The sequence below is a fragment of the Monodelphis domestica genome, chromosome 7 (genome assembly GCF_027887165.1).
Source record: "Monodelphis domestica isolate mMonDom1 chromosome 7, mMonDom1.pri, whole genome shotgun sequence".
Lineage (NCBI taxonomy): Eukaryota > Metazoa > Chordata > Mammalia > Didelphimorphia > Didelphidae > Monodelphis > Monodelphis domestica.
Genome location: NC_077233.1, coordinates 21,054,366 through 21,072,986, shown reverse-complemented (window position 1 = coordinate 21,072,986; position 18,621 = coordinate 21,054,366). Strand labels below are relative to the sequence as shown.

General features: G+C 36.4%; 1 protein-coding gene across 3 annotated transcripts in view; it reads left to right on the top strand.

Annotated features, from left to right (window-relative positions):
• The window catches only part of FHIT (fragile histidine triad diadenosine triphosphatase), a 1,742,917-nt gene that overhangs the window by 1,113,790 nt on the left and 610,506 nt on the right, over window positions 1–18,621 (top strand). The gene's annotated exons all lie outside the window — the stretch shown is intronic.

Below are 18,621 nucleotides of genomic sequence, written 5' to 3'. Positions count from 1 at the left end.
CATTTTCTTGAGTGTTCCATTCAACTGCCATCTTCTACATGGAGTCATTTCCTGATCTCTGTGACTGTGAGCTCCTCTCTAAAAATGCCTTCCTGTTTGTTTTGTTTTATCCCAAATCTGAATAGAAATGCCTCTGTGTTCCTATCTGTGTCTCTCCCTGTTCCTATATGACTTCATGGTTCTATGGAGCTCCCAGTGGTCAAGCTCTCTTTACCCACGTAGACAAATGGCACTGTTTAGTCTTATGGCATTGCCCACAGCCCTGAGAGAGTGTGCCTTGGCCTTGGAGCACGTCACCCCTGGGTGCTTTGAATTAGGACTAAAACGAAGGTCTTCCTGGCTTCACAGTCATCTCACATCTCAGTGGGACATTGCTGCTGCCCCGAGAACATAGTAGGGACTTAATAAATGTTTATTGATTGGTTGTGGTCTTTACCTTTTGGCTAGCAAGCTGTTCTATTAATAACTCCTAGTAGAAAGGCTGTTGAAAAGAGATCTATAATAAGTGCCCTGAAAAATGCCAGACATGTTCCCTTTTGGTTTGCCTTTTTTAAGGGAATGGCTTGTACCATTTCTTAAAAATTCATTTTTAAAGGATTTTTTAGGGATTATCCTAATTGAAAAGGTCATAGGAACAAGTTTGAACACAGGCTACATTTGTCCCTGCAACGGTTCTATCATGGGGAATATTGCTGGTTTTCATGTTCAATGTACTTTCTTCTTATTTTCTTTTGCTTTGTTTTATGAGAGGGAAGAATAAAGGCTTGGCATGAAGAAAAAGGAAATCTCGTGACAACTTTCTTTTGTCAGTGAACCTCTGATCTTTGCCTCTCCTGTACCCATCACCTGTCAGGAAAAAGAAATAGTACTTCAGCACACAGAAGCTTTTAAAAATGAATTGATCGTGCTTTATTTTCAGAAACACATCCAGGAATCTTTTCCGTGTGTCCTCTAGCCAGCAGATGCAGCAGGGTTCCAGGATACTCAGGAGTATAAAAGAAGGGAAACATTAGACAAGAGGCCCTCGTGTGTGTCTCAACATCTTAGGAAATTTTTGTGGGCTCCATTCTTGCTTTCAAGAAGAAGAGACAGTCTTTTTAATGAAAAACGATGAATTAAATACTTAATTAATAGGGAGGACTAGATGGACAATATGTTGGCCCAGGTTTTAAAAGGATTAAAGGTATAAGAAGACTGAAGAGATGGGAAGGAGTTGAACTATAAAGCATTTAAAAATCCAACAGAAGATTTTATACTTAAACCTGGAAATAATTTATTAAATGTATTAAATATTTTATTTATTAAATAAGGGGGTGATATAGTTAGATCTGAACTTTATGAAGATTGATTTGATAGTTGAGTGAAGAAAAGATCAGAGTGGAGAATTTGAGAGAAGGAGATGAAACAGCAAGCTTTTACAGCAGCCCAGATGTGAGGTGATGAGGACCTACATTAGGGTGGTGGCAGAGTTAGAGGACAGAAGAGACATCCATGAAAGATATTAACCGCAGGATTTAGCAACTGATTGGGTATGGAGGGGGGAGTTGGAAGAGAGAGTGCAGAGTAGAGGATGATACCCTGAGTTGTAAGCCTGGATAACTGGAGGGTAGTGGTACCCTCAAAAATAATGAGGAAGTTGGGAAGTAGGGAGGGCTCTAAGGAAAGGTAATAAGTTCAGTTTTTGATAAGTTGATTAAGATGTTTCTAAGATATCCAGAACAAGAAGTCCAACAGACATTTGGAAATGTAAGACCCGAGGTCAAGAGAGAGACTAATAGTCTGATAATCATCTGCATAGAAATGATGAGAGAGAAGGGACTTCAGAGGTCAACCAGTCAACTTTTTCATTTTAAGGAAAAAATTGAAATCTAGAAAAGTTAAGTTATTTGTTCAAGGTATTACAGCGAATGAAAATTAGAAGTAGAATTTGAACCCAAACCATTTGACTCAATCTTCTTTCTACTGAATTGAGTTGAAGTGCTTTGGTACCCTTTAGGCATTGTGAAATTCAATGACTGCCTTCTATGAATTCCGCCTTGGGTGATTGTTTTAAAAACATTTATAACCATTAACAATAATAACAACTAGCATTTATAGAGAGCTTTATGTTTTTAAACTACTTGGCATCTCATTTTAATGGGAAAAATTGGATATTGTTATTATACCATTTTCCAGATGAGGAAACTAAGGCTGAGGAAAACTTTAGTGACTTGGCTGGGTCACACAGCTAGTAAAAGTCGGATTTTCATGAATCTAAGTCTAGATTTTGATCCACTTTTTTATCTTTTATCTACTCTACCTTTGTCTATAGTGCTGGGATGAAAGGGGTGGACAACAACAACAAAAATGTTGGTGTCTGTGTGTGCACCCTGGACCAGAAACCTGGTTGTTCCCATTTTCTCTCTCTAAGAGCCTGTGTAGATAGTCTATAGAATGACTTGTAAAGGAAGCTTATAACATCTCTACTCGTGGAAAAGGCAGCTGGCTACCAGCGAAGCTACTTAAAATACACGCTTCCGATTGTGGTTCCTGACAGAGAGTTGATTGTAAGAGGATGCTCCCATCTCACATTCAGATCACTCATTTAAATTTCAGAAGGAAGAGCTGAGAATGGACAACACTCAGGGAGATGGAAATCAAATTCACAAAGTTACTCCTGGCCAGCTTTCAGCAGATGCAGACTTTGGGATACTTTCATTTAAAAACAAAAAAGTCGTCTATTGGGGGAAAAAATTCATAAGCAACTGAGCAGATGGGAACTATGTACTGGGTGAAAATCTTTTTGTGATCCCAGGAGATTTTCTGCAGTGGATTTTGTGGGCTGCTTCTATTTCTCACAATTTGCGGTTGGCATCAGCCTGTTTACTAAGCGTGCTCCAGCCTCTTTAGTCAAAGTAAGAATGATGGCTTCCTGTCGAGTTGTTTTCGAGCCTTCCCTTCAGAATGGCGGCATCGGGCTGGGGGGCTGCCACCACTCCAACCACTTGATTGTAGACTGTCAGGGGGTTTGTTTTGTGTAGTAACATGAGGGTACATATGAGTCATGTCAAAATATTCTTCTTTTGTATTCTGAAAATAAAGCCAAATTCAATATCATTTACTTTCAAAATGGTGCGTAGGAAACCACTGCAGTTATGGAACCTACAAGGAACTCCATAATCTTCTTATAGATATAAAAGACTTCTGTTATTTTGGGGGGGCAGCAGAGGAGGGAAAATTAAAGGAGGAAATCTAAGGTCTTCTGAGGTTATTAGGATTAAGCTAAAGAAAAATAAGGACCGACTTTGGAGAATATTGTACAGGAATTTGAGCTCAAAAGTTGTGATGGAGTAGATGTGAGTCTTGAAGGAAAGAGAAAAATAAAAGCATTCTTCAAAGCTTGGGAGCCCAGGAAGACCGATAAACTAATGAGAATAATGGGGAAATCAGAAAAGCATGCCCTCGATGAGGTGTTGGTAGAATATGGAGGAAGACTTAAAAGCTAAGAGGACCCAGATGGAAAAAATCTCTGTTTGACATGTCCAATTAAAGGTATTTGGCGAGACTTTCAAGGGGGATATGTCCCATTACGAGAAAAAATTCTTTATGGACTGAGATCTATTTTCGGCATAGTGAATGACCTGATATGCCCCCCTTTCCCACGAGAACATGGCTCAGTTATTTGTAAACATACTAAGCAATTAATTTTTGTTCTGGATCTGAAAATTCAACTGTAAACAACACACGTAGTGTGGAAACCAGATCTCAAACTCATTTGTAACTTATAGTTTTAGACTTGTGTGAGGATGCTGAAAGGTTAATGGGCTTGTCCATGGTCACATTACTACCCCCAAACTCCATCAGGCAGATTTATAGATACAATTTGGAAGTTCACTATTCAGCCCCTCTTTTGAATATCCCAACCCTATTAACTATATTTTGTTAAAGGGGAAACATACCTTCGAATTCTTAAGGGCAAAGAAACCATAAAAAGTCAAAAAACTAGGAGTTTCTCATCCAGAGCCTTGACAAAGAAATTAATATAGTAAGTGAAAAACAAATTCTCACAAATCTATAACTTTCCAATTCTTGGTAACTAAAAGTTCAGAGGGAGAAAGCATTAGACTTTTCTAGTCTAATTCTGCTTCTTCTAGAATCTCTGGCAAACCACACCATCTTTCATTTTTATTGTATGTCTGTATTATATTTAAGATCATTTACAGTAATCACAGAGCCACACATGGTTATTAAAGGAAAAATTAAGAATGTTTTTGGGGCTAAAATACCTAACATTTGAGTCTGACATTATGAAATTAACTGTAACACACTCTCACCACCAGTTTTTGCCATCATCTTCCTTAATGTTTCAAAAATGATCTTGGAGTCTATACCCAGTATCACCTCTAGCTTTCATTTGATGCCTTTTTTCAAAGGAGTCAAATGTTTGTGGAGACATTTTGAAAGTTCCCCTCCATTCCCTATAAACACATACCATTTTTCTGTAGCAATGAGATCAGTTGCCTTGGTATCTCAGCCAGAAAAGCAAAATACCTACTCTGTAGTCTCTGGAGCAGATTCCTTTCTGTATAAACTTCCAAAGGCCCCAGGATTTTAACTTTAGTCCTTTGTGTCTTCTCCTGGTCACCTAAATCCCTTCTCTTTCTATGATTCTTCTCATTCTTGAATCTGCTTCTGGAATCTGATGTTTTAATTTCCATTTTGCCTCCCCCTTCCCTAACCTGCTGTCTGTGAAAGTGACTAAAAAAAAGGATGTTGCCCTCTGTGCGAGTACACATCTAAAACAAGAGAATTTCCCATCATTCACCAACAATTAGTTATTCAGCTGCTTTCAAAGGTATCTTCCACTGCTTCTGAGTTCATCATTGATGGCAGGATGGAGTAGTAAGGAGCATGCTAGACTTGACGTCAGGGACATATGTGTTCCATTATCACCCCTGATATTTATTAGATCTTTGACCCCAGGAAAGTTACTAATCATCTCTGAACCTTAATTCCTCATCTGTCAAATGGATAATACAATACAATACAATATTATATTACATATTGTTATGTTATATGTTTTATTATGTTATATAATGTTATATTGTATTATGTTATGTCATATTGTATTATGTTATGTTACATTATATTATATTGCATTACAGTATGTTATGTTATATTATATTGTATTGTTTTGTTATATTGTAGTATGTTATGTTATATTGCATTGTTATATTATGTTACGTTACATTACATTACATTATATTATATTGTATTGTATTGTATTATATTGTATTATATTATATTATATCTTCTTCATAAGGATGTTGTGGATATCTGTCTCACAGGAATGCTAAGTTCAAGTAAGATGGTATATGAAAAAGTGCTTTTACAAACATAAAATGTATTATAAATGCTAGTTACGACACTATTATTCATTTCAAAATAATATGGCATATATAGTAGGACAAAATAGCCCAATTAAAGATTTGTTTTTTTAATTCCATATAAGATTTATGCATTATAAGCCACAAAAAAAGAATCAGACTTAACCGAGTCCTCATTATTGGAAGAATATTTCAAAGAAGGTAGAATACTCCTGGGCAATGCTCCATCACTCATGCATTTGTGTTTCTCAGACTCATAAAGGCATAGTCTCAGCACAAGGCATCTCAACAATGACCAGCAGATATAAACTCAGCTTGAGTCTTCGGAGATTAAGGAGAGCCATTCCTTGAAAAACCTTAAAGGTCATTGGGAGAAATCTCAAAATCAATTCTTGTAGCAACAGGGAACAACTGAGGGGAAATCAAAGCTTAGTTGATACACTGACATGATACACTTAACACCAGCTAAGACTCTTAGAATTGAATTTAAAAGTTGGAAGTCTGGCGAGGCAAGATTTAGGTACCCTGGTTAATAGGAGTGTGTGAATCAAGGCAAGTCCTATTTTTACCCGAAGAACAAACAGCTTCTTATCACATGCTGTGGGATCTGAATGGTGATTGTGCATGTGTCCTATTTATTCTTCTTCATTATAATGAAAGTCACAAATAGTCATTATTTCAAAGGTAAAGGATGTGCTTAATTAAAGATATTCAAGTCAAATCAACCTGCAACTTCTACAATGACTAATAATAGAATTTATATAATGCTTTAAGGTTTGCAAAATATTTTACAAATATTACCCATTTTTATCCTCATAACAGCCCTATGAGATAGATGATATTATCATTCTCATTGTTCAGATGAGGCAACTGAGGCTGAATTAGATTAAGTGACTTTCCTGGGATCAAATAGCTATAAGTGTCTGAAGCAAGATTTCAATTCACCTCTTTCTGACTCAAGATTCCTTCCTGTGAAAGTCACTTCTCTCAACCTTGGTGTCCTCTCTGTAAGGTGGGAATAAATAATAGTGCCGACTTCCCATGGTCATGAGGACAAGATGAAATGATATTTTTAAAGTGTCTTACAACCCCTAAAACATAATGGAAATATTATTATCATCATTATTATTATCAATATTCTTACCCTGCGTTTGGGTATCTCTATGTCTATATGTGTGTATGGATGCTCCATAAGGATCCATATTTAAATTTCACGCAGATAATGGTAGAAAATTGTGTTTTTTGTCTCATGCCAAAAAAATCCAATGAAAGATTCCAATGATGTTCATTTTACTGATTCTCAGTAAATACCATTTTCTGGAGCAAAGACTATTTTCTGAAGCTGAGTCAGTTGAGTGAGAAGGTTTGGGGTTTCCAGCAAATCATTCATGGTCCTAGCTCATCAGCTCACCCCATCCCTCTCCTCTGTACAATGAAATGTACCTTAAACTGAAATGAAAGCTGATTTTGGTTCCAGTGTTATATATTTCAGAACTCAGGTAGGTTTGCTCTACATTCTGTATTGAGATGAAAGGCTTTCTTACATAGATGCATTGAAGGAACTTTTGATTGGACTCAAATGAAATTTGATTCAATTCTGTTGGGTAGATGGGAGCACTTTTCTGAAGAGAAGAGGGGAAAAGTATTTCTGGAAAGGGAGATGAAACTGTTGTTGGCATGGGTTGAGGAGATGAAATGTATCCAGAAAACTTGATGCTCCCTGTAAAACTTGAGGAGAAAGGAGTGTTTTGTCTGATAGTTTGGGGTTCGATGTACTGGAGCACAAAGTAAGATTGATTGGCTTTAGATGTTTGGAATCTAAGTCCCAGGAATTTTTGTTTTAAATGATCCCGTAAGGCAATGATGTTGCTTTATTAGTATTTGTATGTAGCCATTGCTATAAAAGGTAGCTTGGTATATTGAATAAAAAACAAAAACAAAGAAGGCCTTAGAGAGGAGATGACCTACCTCTGACATAACATGACTATGGCCCCGGCCAAATCATTTACCTCTCAAGTCATCAGACAATTCTCTAAAACTCTTAAGTTACTGATCAGGCACTGATATGTATTGGTAGGGGAAGTTTCCTCAACGGATAAAATTTCCGATCAGTGGAAACAATAACAAAAAAAGCCTCACTCTCTCAGGTATCTTCAGGTTTCCCCTATCTGCTGGCTTCTCCTTTACTTCCTAGAAAGATGCCAATGTCTCTCCTTCTTCAAAAAACTCTCACTTGATTCCTTCATCTCTTCTAGTAGCATCCCTTATATTTCTTTCCTTTTGTGACTAAATTCTTTGAAAAGGTCATCATCAATCAATGGCTCTACTTTTTTCTCATTCTCTTTCATCTTTCTTGACCTCTGAAGCTTTTGATATTCAGTCATCTCTCTGGTCATCTCTTCTCTTCAAATTTTTTTGACACTCCTCTGTTCTTGGTTCTCCTCCTACATATCTGACCACTCTTTAATCTCCTTTGCAGAATCATTATCCACTAACCCTGGATGACTCACCCCACCAAAACAACAACAGCAAAACTGTTCTGGTTTCTCTTCTTCTATATTATTTCTTTTGTTGATCTCATCAACTCCCATTCATTAAATTATCTCTGCAGATAATTCTCAGATATATTTCTCCAGCCCTAATCTCTTTCCTGACCTCAAAGTTTGTATCCCCAATTGAATACTGAACATTTATTTAATGTCCCTTGACTATCTTAAATTTATCATATCCAAAACTGAACTCATCACCTCTTTCCCATCCCAAATTCTCCCCTCTTCCTAAATTCTCCATTATAATCAGGGGTAGCACATAGAAAATGTATAATCAATTTTCAGTCCTAGATATCCACCAGCATAGAAGAAACAGATGGAATCTGAATGGAAATTAAAACATGTCATTCTTTACTTTCTCCATGAATTTTTCTCAGTTGAAAGTAGTTTTGTGTCTTCTTTTTACAACATGATAAACATAGAAATATGTATTATATGATAATGTATGTACAACCTACATCATATTACCTGCTTTCTTGTGGACAGGGAAAGGGGAAGGGAGAGGGAGAACATGGATTGCTAAATACCAGAAAGTGATCCGGAAAAAAATTGAAGTGTATTTTTAAAAAATCCAGCCTTTAGCATGGTGCCTGGAACATAAAAGTGCTTAATAAATTAGAATGGTAGAAATAAAATCATGAAAAATAATAACTATTTGTAAAACTTTCAGAGTTGCCAAGGTTTTTCATATATGATCTCATGGACTCCTCTCCCAAATGCTGTAAAATAAATAGTACAGGTTATACAAATGAGTTAAAGCATTTAAAAAGCACTTTGCAAATCTAAAAGCTCTATATAAATGCTAAACATTGTTGTTATTATTTTTATTGTTAATGCAGCATAGACTGTTTTGCAGGTGGATAAAATGATTACTTTTTGTAGTTGAATAAACACAATGGGATCCAATTTCATCCTCTTTAATTCTTCTCTGAAAATGATTTCATAGAGGTCAGCTAGGTGACAGGGAATAGAGAGCCAGGCCTGGAGATGGAAGGTCCTAGGTTCAAATGTGGCCTCAGACATTTCCCAGCTGTGTGACCCTAGACGAGTCACTTAATGCCCTTTGCCTAGCCCTTACCACTCTTCTGCCTTGGAACCAATACACTGTGCTGATTCTAAGACAGAAGATAAGGATTTTAGAAAATTCTTTCATGACACCTACAGGAACAGATAATAGGATGGAGATGGTACATATACCTTATTCTCCCATGATTGTGATTTAGTCTACTAGATCTTTATATTTTGAGAGCTTTTCATTCCACATGGTTTGGAGATTTTTGATATTCAATATGGCAGCTTCTATTTAAAATTTTGTTTTTTAATCGCCATAGGTCCACATCATTGACCACATTATGGACTACTGTCAATAGCAGTTTTGTCTATAATGTGACTCCAATTTCTATACACTCAATTTTTAAAATTCTCAAGGATAGTTCTACACCTATATGTGCAGCATGGGGATTTGTCAGATTAGTTAAACTTCTGATCTATGATTCTGGCTGTTTAATCTCATCTTTCTAGAAATTGGACATTTGTGCCATTTTTGCAATCCACAGTTACATGTTACACAGCTTGAATGGCTTCCTTGCAAAATCTGCATTGATTAAGAAGTACGGTTTCCTTTAGCATACCCTTTCTGTAATTTCTGATGGCAATGACCCAGCCTTGTATTGCTTTTGTAATTGTCTCTGTTTCTGTAAATGAATCCCCAGGACTCAACTATTTCTTTGTTCAGGGTTTCTTGGTTGGCATTGTATCTGTTGAGATCATGTGGATGTTGCGTGGGAAGAGCCCTTTGATGGAACTTTTGGATTTCAGCCATTTCATAGGTTCCTCCTAGAGGTAAACCACTTACTGCTCCATCCAATAAATCCAGTTGTGTGCACCTATTTGTCAGCTTTTACTATTGATCTATAAGGCAGTGTCTGTTTGTTCCAGACATATTTCTGTAAGTTTTTTTTTCCTTAATCTGCTTATTATATAATAAGAGAGTACCCACAAACCTCAATCTCATTTTTGGCAACAAAGTGTTTCTCTATCTTTAGATATTTTGCAGGTGATATGTCCTGGATTTCACTAATATGGATTTTGTTTGAATACATTTCAAGTCTATTGTCCCCAAAGTACACATTAAATCTGGCATTGCAAATGGGCTAATTGTTCTAGATTTTTTTTTCCTTTTGAGTTTTGACTTCAGTATGCCAGAAAGTCTCATTTTAAATTTTAAAATATCATTATTCCCACCTTGTTTAATGGATAGATAGAAATTGTCCTGGGACAAATTATTATGCTGGAATTGTTTATAGTTAATATTCTGTGGACTATTGCATGGGTAGATAAAAGAACTGCCTTTTGTAATTGAATTAAAGTTTTGAAATATAAGCTCAGCTTCTCACTAAAAATTTCTTCTGTATAAGCCTGGTAACAGACATGCCAAAATAATGGGGATAATGTGTATTTCATCCCGTTCCCATTTGATTTTGATCTTTCTTTCTTTCTTTCTTTCTTTCTTTCTTTCTTTCTTTCTTTCTTTCTTTCTACAAAAAGAGAAATTTATTAATTTAGAAAGTAATATTGAGAATGACTAGGAGGATAGCAAGGTGGGACAGCAAGGGATGGGGAGCAGTTCCTGGGATGACAACATGAATGGAAAGACTGTTCCTCCATGGGGAGAGCATGGATGGAAAGTCTGTCCCTTGATTTTGATTTCTACTGCTAAGTCTTGATATCTTGAAAGCTTTTTGCTCCATGCACCTCTGAGAGTGTGAGATTTTTTGGATGATGATTCTGATTAAATTGTTCTTCAGTTGTGTGTGTGTGTTTTACAGATTAATATTTTATTTTGGTGACTATGGTCTGCAAGCCAACCTGTGATAATAGCCCAGTTCCAGTTGGTTACTAGTTGAGTCTTTAAACATATTTTGAAGGGCTGGTTCTCTCTCATGAAAGATGGTGAGATTTTGGCATCGAATTCTCGCTACCCAGCCCTATCTTACTAGGTGATTGTAGGCGTACAATCTTCCCAGCCTGTAGTTATATTATATAGTTGCTATAATTCCTTGGCATCATCTTCATTAAGCATAAAATCCAGGGTCCTTAAAAATAACCTGCTGGCAAATTCTGGGGGTGATGACCTATTGCTAAAATGCCATCCAATGTACCATTGTTTTCCCCAACAAATCCACCTGATTAGTCATTTGACACTTTTGTATTGTTGGCGGAATCCATGCAGAAGTTTCCCCTGGAGGAATTTTTTATTCCATTCATGGATCTTAGCTGTTTTCTAGGCTCCCCCTAGAGATAAACCATTTTCAGTTACATTAGGCAAATTTATTGGAATGCACTTATCAGTCATTACTATTGCTTAATGAATTTATGCACACTTCTTATATATGCAAAAAATATTTTTGTTCATCATTTGCTCTAAATGGCAGAATAGAGTGTGTGGGACTTGGACTAAGGAAGTTGAAATCATGCCTTCTAGGCTCACTAGCTGTGAAAGTTTCTTTGTTCTCCATTTCCTTGACTATAAAATAGAAATAATAATGGCGCCCACCTCCCAGAATTGTGGTGAGGTCAAATATATATGTATGTATGTATGTATGTATATATGAAATATATAATTCTCAAAAAAAGCACTAAATAATCCTATATCAATTGTTGTTTTTGTCCATCATCTTCCCTCTTTTTTTTTTTAAGCAAGGAAGTGTAAATAGCTTTTCTTTCCATAGCTTCCTCAGTGAAATGAGTCTTGGAGGGATTGTTTTTAGGATCTTTTCCAAATCTGTCCTCATTCATTTCACAATTCTTAAAGTATACATTTATATGGACATTGTGTAGATGCACATAGCACATATCCTTATTAAGCTTTGATTTCAGGATGCCAGAAAGTCTCAATGTATCGTCACAGATTTCTTCTTGATGACTTTATTTTTCATGTGATTTGCCTGAATAAAATCAAGATGCATATATGAATCATAATTAATTAAAAAATAAATAATAATAATAAATAAGAGTAATCTGAATTCTGTGGGATTCAGTTCCTATAGAAAAGGTCCTGAGACAAGTCTCTAACCTGATATTATTCTTCCATTTTGAATGCTCTATGGATTATTGCATGAAGTCAACAAAGTAATTTTTTATAGTGGAATAAAATAATAATAATACTGATAGTAACTTGCATCATACAGATGAGCAAATTGAAGCAACGTGGCATAGCCATGTAAATGTCAAATGTAAGATGTGATCTTTGAATCCAGTCTCTCCTTACCTCCAGCCCAGTGCTCTTTCTGCAGCAGGAAATCTCTTATTATTTAGTGTTTGTTGTGGGTTTGTTTTTTTTTGCTTATTACTTGCCACAAACTGACAATTTGCTGAATATTACAACCACCAGATGACATGATTTTTGAAATTTTTTTTCAGAATAATCAGATCATTATTATAACAATAGGCTACTTCCAGAAATTCAGATGAAAAGAAACATCTATATAGCTCATGTAAAACTTTTTCTGTTTGGCTTAGTTTAAGGAATGGGGGTGGAATGATCATGTTAAATACAATGAGTGCTGATTTTATAGTAGGAAGGTCTGGGCTGAAATCTCAAAGAATAATTAGCCATGCAAGCTTCTTAATCTCAGTTTCCTCATCCTGGTGGATAATACTAGCACTGTTTCCTCACTCAGATTTGATGAGGAAAATTCTTTGTAAATTGTGTAACACCATGAAGACCTGGGTTCAAATCCCACTTCATGGAGTTATTAGTTATGTGATCCTACATATGTTTCTTAACCGCTTTGGGCTTCAGTTTCCTCATGAACTGGACTCTAAGGACCAATGGAATCCAAAAGAATTCCACGATCTGATGTAAACATGAGTGGGATCTGTTTATTTTTTTGTTTTTCAGTTGTCTCTGTATATAAGAAACATGTATATAAACATGAATGTTATAACTAGTAAGAATAACATCTTACTCTTATGAAGAAATGTAAACTTTGAGAGTTTTTTGGCCCTCCTTTGTAGCTAGCACGAGAACTTCACCTGTGTCTGGCACTGAATAAATTTTTTTTAAACCCTTACCTTCCATCTTGGAATCAATACTATGTATTGGTTCCAAGGCAGAAGAGTGGTCAGGGCTAGGCAATGGGGGTTAAGTGACTTGCCCAGGGTCACACAGCTAGGAAGTGTCTCAGGCCAGATTTGAACCCAGGACCTCCTGTCCCTAGGCCTGGCTCTCAATCCACTGAGCTACCCAACTGCCCCCAATAAATATTTTTTGATTGATAATTAGATGTAGGGTCTCAAAGTCAAGTTGGGCTAATGGCACTCCGTCTTATGAAAGACAAGTTGATAAGAATATTGCTTGTTTAAAAAAAAACACCAGTAAGGAGGGGGAATAATGCTTGCCATTCTTAAGTCTCTTTCCTGAACGTCTAAGGACCAGGACCCCATTGACAACATCAAAGAGGCGGCCCATTGGGATTCATCCTTTACAAGCAGACAATGGACTAATTCATGCCCATTGGCTGAGCCTTAAGTTCTTTCTCTAAATTCATTAAAAGGAGAAACATTACAAAGTGGAACATTTCTGGGCTAAAAGTCATCCCAAAGAAGGTGCCCCATGTAACAAAATGGCCTATTGACAGATAGGACTTCCTTGGATCTTCCTGAAATGGCCTGCCATATTGGCAGGTGCGCTACAGATCATTGGTTCTCATGCTGAGCATCTCTTTCTACTAACTTCACAGTGCCAGGACGATGCCAAGTGGTTGCTTTCATAGAATCATCCCTTTTACTCTTGATCCAATTTCCCTTTTAGCTGTATGACTAGTGTGGAGCTATGAGTCAGGAGACCTGTGTTCCTGGACTTGTCACTTTTTTTTCCTTTGGCCTCCAGTCTCCTTATCTATAAAACATGGAGCTCAGAATCTCTAGTTCATGGTTTGTTTGTCTTTTAACCATTTTGGGTGCTATAGACCCCTGAGCAAAATGGGTAAGGTTGATAGACTCTTGCTTAGAATAATGTTTTTAATCCCCCCCCCAAAATATACTGAAGAATTAATTATGAATTATTAAAAAAATATAACAAACAGGTTCATGGACTTCAAGTTAAAGCCCCTTGATCTGGATGGTCTATAAGGGCCTTTTGAACTCTTTAAAGAATTAAATAAATAAACAAACAAATAAATAAATGAATAAACAAACAAACAAATAAATGAAATAAAAAATAAAGAAAATTAAAGAAAACCAATTATAATTGAGGATTTGTTCACTTGTTTAGAAAGAGCCTTTTAAGATGAAGGAGAGTGCTGGTTCTAGGGCAGGATTTTAGGAATTTAGTTTGAGTCAGAAAAGAACCTTTGTGGCCATTGAGTCCAACTTCTATATTTTACAGTAGATTTCATGGATGAGAATAGAATAAAATCTGTGTTTTGGCTGTAGAGAACTGCTTTAAAGGGGAATGCTGTTTCCACTTACCATCGAGGGTCATTTTGACATTGGGCTCTATGGTGTGTTAAAAATACAATTCTTAGCGCCTGTGAATATACATTAAAGAGGATAACAAGACCCTGGCTAATTGCAGCAAGCAGCATAGGGAATGCATGGTTACTAATGCATGCTGTCAGCCTACTCTTTCACTGGGGCCCAGGTGCCATGACGGTTCATGCGATGAAAAAAATGTAAACAACACACAAAAGTTACTCAGAGTTTTAATGAGCACTTTAAAGGTTAGGTTCCATCCATTAGACCTGGATCCTACCAGGGGCAAATGGCGCCTACTGTGCCTTGCCTTTTTGTAATAGTTGTAAACTATAGTTCAGAGAGTCAAAGACCTGGGTTTGAATCCCTCCTCAGATACTTAAGCATTTTGTGACCCTGAGCAAGTGTTTGTGCCACGGTTTCCTGATCTGTAAAAGGGATTCAGTGGCCTATAAAGGTCCCTTTCCAGCTCTAAATCTATAATCTTCTAATCATACAATCTCCTTTTTAGGAATTGTAGAGTTTGGGTCTTCAAAGAGAGGCAGAGAAGAGAAGGCAGTCAAGTCCTCTTTGCATTTAGTCAAGACTCACAGCTCTTCAGAGCTCTACTGCTGTTGTAGTCTGCGTTCTTGACCAAAGAAAGGGGGGAGGATTAGATTATCTAAAGGGCCCTCAAGACAGTCAGTGTTTAATTATGAAATTTTCGGAGATCATTTCAGTCCAATTTTGACTGCTTTCAGGGTTCCTTATTAGATAACAGGGTGGTGTTTTTAATCAAGGGAATTTAAGGTAGGTCAAGTAACTTAATTTACTTCAAGAATATAAATTGCCCTCTGACTTAAGTACAGCTAACCTTGGATAAAGATTTTTTGTTTCAATTACCGGAAACGAAAACTCTGGTCAATTACAGGATCTGTTTCACAAAGAGAAGAAATGGACCAGGAACACAGAGGATGCGGGACCATTAAGAGGGAGTAATATTTCATGATGTTATCCCCCAACAATCATATTACCTGGGAACACAGTGCATTAGCCCAATGCCACAGAAAGGGCAGAATTCAGGTAAAACCAACCAAACTCTAAAGAGTAATGAAAGCTATCGAGGGGACACACGAATGGAGCAGGAAAACTGCAAAGCCGATTAGCCTGGAGAATAAAAACAGCCAACAAGTAAACTCTGACTACATCTACATGCATATAAATAGAAAGACTAGAACCATTCCAACTAATTTCCAATCGCATTTAAGAAAAATTTTATTGAGTGTTTACTATGTGTTAAGTGCCAATTAATCTGTGCCAAATGCATGGGTTATGCAATAAAAATGCATATATAAGTACAAGGCTCCACTTCAACACTTGAGGAGCTCGATTGATAGAGGAGGCACTTTATAAACCTTAAAGCACTATATAAATGTTAATTATTTTTATTATTTATATTTAGGAAAAATAAAATACTCACATTAAATGGTCAAATAAAATAAAGCTGGACTAAAATTAGGCGTCTAATAGTTTGTAGGAGAGATTTGTATGGGCTGGAGTGGTTAGGGAAAAGCTTCAAGGATGCAGAATTTGGCTAAACTGGGGGAAGAGAAGCACATGTCAGGTAGCATGAGTAAGAGAACCATCTTGTTAGTAAAGAGATTTTGTTGAGTAGCCTGGTCTTCTTATAGGAGCAAAGGGGATCATCATGAAAAGGGTGGTTTCTAAATATCTTGACAGGGTAAAGGAGATTACAAAGAGTCAAGATGGTGTTGTAAAGAGCAGATCGGGCAAAACGAATCTTTTTAAAAAATAAATTACATGTAGAAACTACTTTTGACAATTATTTTCTGACATTTGGGATTCAAATTCCTTCCCTCCCTCTCTTCTTCTCCCCTCCTGGAGGCAGTAAATAGTCAGATATAAGTTATATGTTTTCATACAATATGTATTTCCATATTCCCCTTGTCTTGATTGAAGATAGATATCACATATACAGCAACAACAACAAAAAACCTCATGAAGGAAATAAATGGAAGGAAGGCCTTTTTTTTTGACTGGGATACAAAATAGGTAATCAGGGGAAAGTCATAAATATGCTATGCCTAGATTTCAAGAAACAACTGGGTAAATAATCTTGTTCTCTTTGTGGTCCAAATGGAGATGTGTGGGCTAGCTAGAATTTGTTTAAGAACCACATATGTGCCAGACACTGGGCTTAGTGCTGATGATGCCAAGAAAGGCAAAAACAAACAAACAAAAAATTTCTGCTTTCAAGAGATTTGATGACGTGCATTTTCAACTGCTTGAACTCCCCCAAAACAGTCCTGACCACTTCATTGTCAATCATGAAGGAGATCTCTGGTAAAATGTCAATGGGTTTGTCCTGGATTCTGTGCTATCCAATATTTTTATCAATGATTTGATGACCGAATAGAAGACATGTTCTTCCAAAAATATAGATGATATTAACCTGAGAAGATTAGATGATGTGTTGGATGACAGAGTCAGGATCCAAAAAGATTTCAATAGGTTAAAATTGAGCCTATAATCTAATAAGATGCCCCAGGATCTTCCTTCCTTCCTTCCTTCCTTCCTTCCTTCCTTCCTTCCTTCCTTCCTGCCTTCCTTCCTGCCTTCCTTCCTTCCTTCCTTTCTCTCTCTCTCTTTCTTTCTTTCTTTCTTTCTTTCTTTCTTTCTTTCTTTCTTTCTTTCTTTCTTTCTTTCTTTCTTTCTTTCTTTCTTTCTTTCTTTCTTTCTTTCTTTCTTTCTTTCTTTCTTTCTTTCTTTCTTTCTTTCTCTGTCTCTGTCTCTCTTCTCCTCTGTCTGTCTCTTTCTCTCTCTCTTCTTCTCTCTCTCTTTCTATCTCTCTCTCTTTTATCCTCCTCTCTCTTCTCCTCTCTCTGTCTCTGTTTCTCTGTGTCTCTTCTCTCTTCTGTGCATATCTATAATAGAGATATGTAACATCTCAACATAATCTATATATAATATTTAATGCATTATAGAATTATGTATCATATATGAATGTATAGATGTATGCATACATTTATATTTATATACACACATTTATATACACACATTGAATGTATATAAATGTAGATATTTTTATACTTAGGTAAAAAAAAACCACCTTTTTAAATATGTGATAGAGGACTCCTAGCCAGATAACAGTTAATAAAACAGAGATCTGGTGGTTTTAGTGGTCAATATATATTTAGCAGCCAAAGAAGCCGTCAATGAGTTATTGTATCCAGACCATGGGCATCAATACAGTACTGAGTACTGGTCAGATGATACTTGGCACATTGTGTTCATTTGGGCACTCTACATTTTATTAGTAATATTTATTCACTGCTACGGTGTATTAGCAGTTAACTAGACTGATGAAGAAGGACCCAGCTCTTTGAGGATTAGGCGAATGACATGGGAGTGCTTGTTGTCAGATCCCTTGTGGAAATTTAGATCTAATGTATCTACTGCCTTCTTTCTGTCTGCTAATTTAACAAATGTGTGAATGTTTGAATGGCTAAATAGAACTCCCCCCCCCCACTTAAGTCCTTCCAAACCATCCCTTTAAAAAGCCATTTTAGAAGTATGTGAAGAATAAAGATCAGGCTCATAAGCTTTAGTTCTTCCATTTGGAAAATTAGGAATTTCTCCTTTCTCTGGTTCCATGGCATCTCTCCTGTTATCTAGAATTCCTCAAAGATCTTCAATAATACTTTATTAATTAAATCATACGTTCTTTCTGTTTCTTATTATTCAATAGATCTAGTTCTGGTGGCTTGAACCCACTGAGAGAAGATCTCTTCATTTTATCTCCATCTATTTATCTTGGATTTTAATTTGCTGGTAATCATTTTTGTTCTATTTTTTGTTCTATTTTTTTTCCAGTTTCAAAGTTATTATTTTATGGAGAAATTAAGAGTTTACTAGTTGTGCCTTCTACAGAAAATTTCTATTCAGGACTGACATCTTGCGTATATATACATTGTCTCTCCCAAAAGAACAGAATCTTCCCAAGGATAGAGACAACTTCATTTTTGTTTTTAAATGTTTTTGGACGTAGCCCCTGGCAAACAGTAGGTGCTCACTAAGTGCTTCTTGGTTGATTGAAAAGAAAATGAGTGAATTGGGGATGTTTATCCTGAAGAAGGCAAAATTTAGGAGAGACATGACTGCTGCATGAATGTATTTTAAAAGACCATCAAATGAAACAAGGACTGGATTTATTTTATTTGATCATAGAA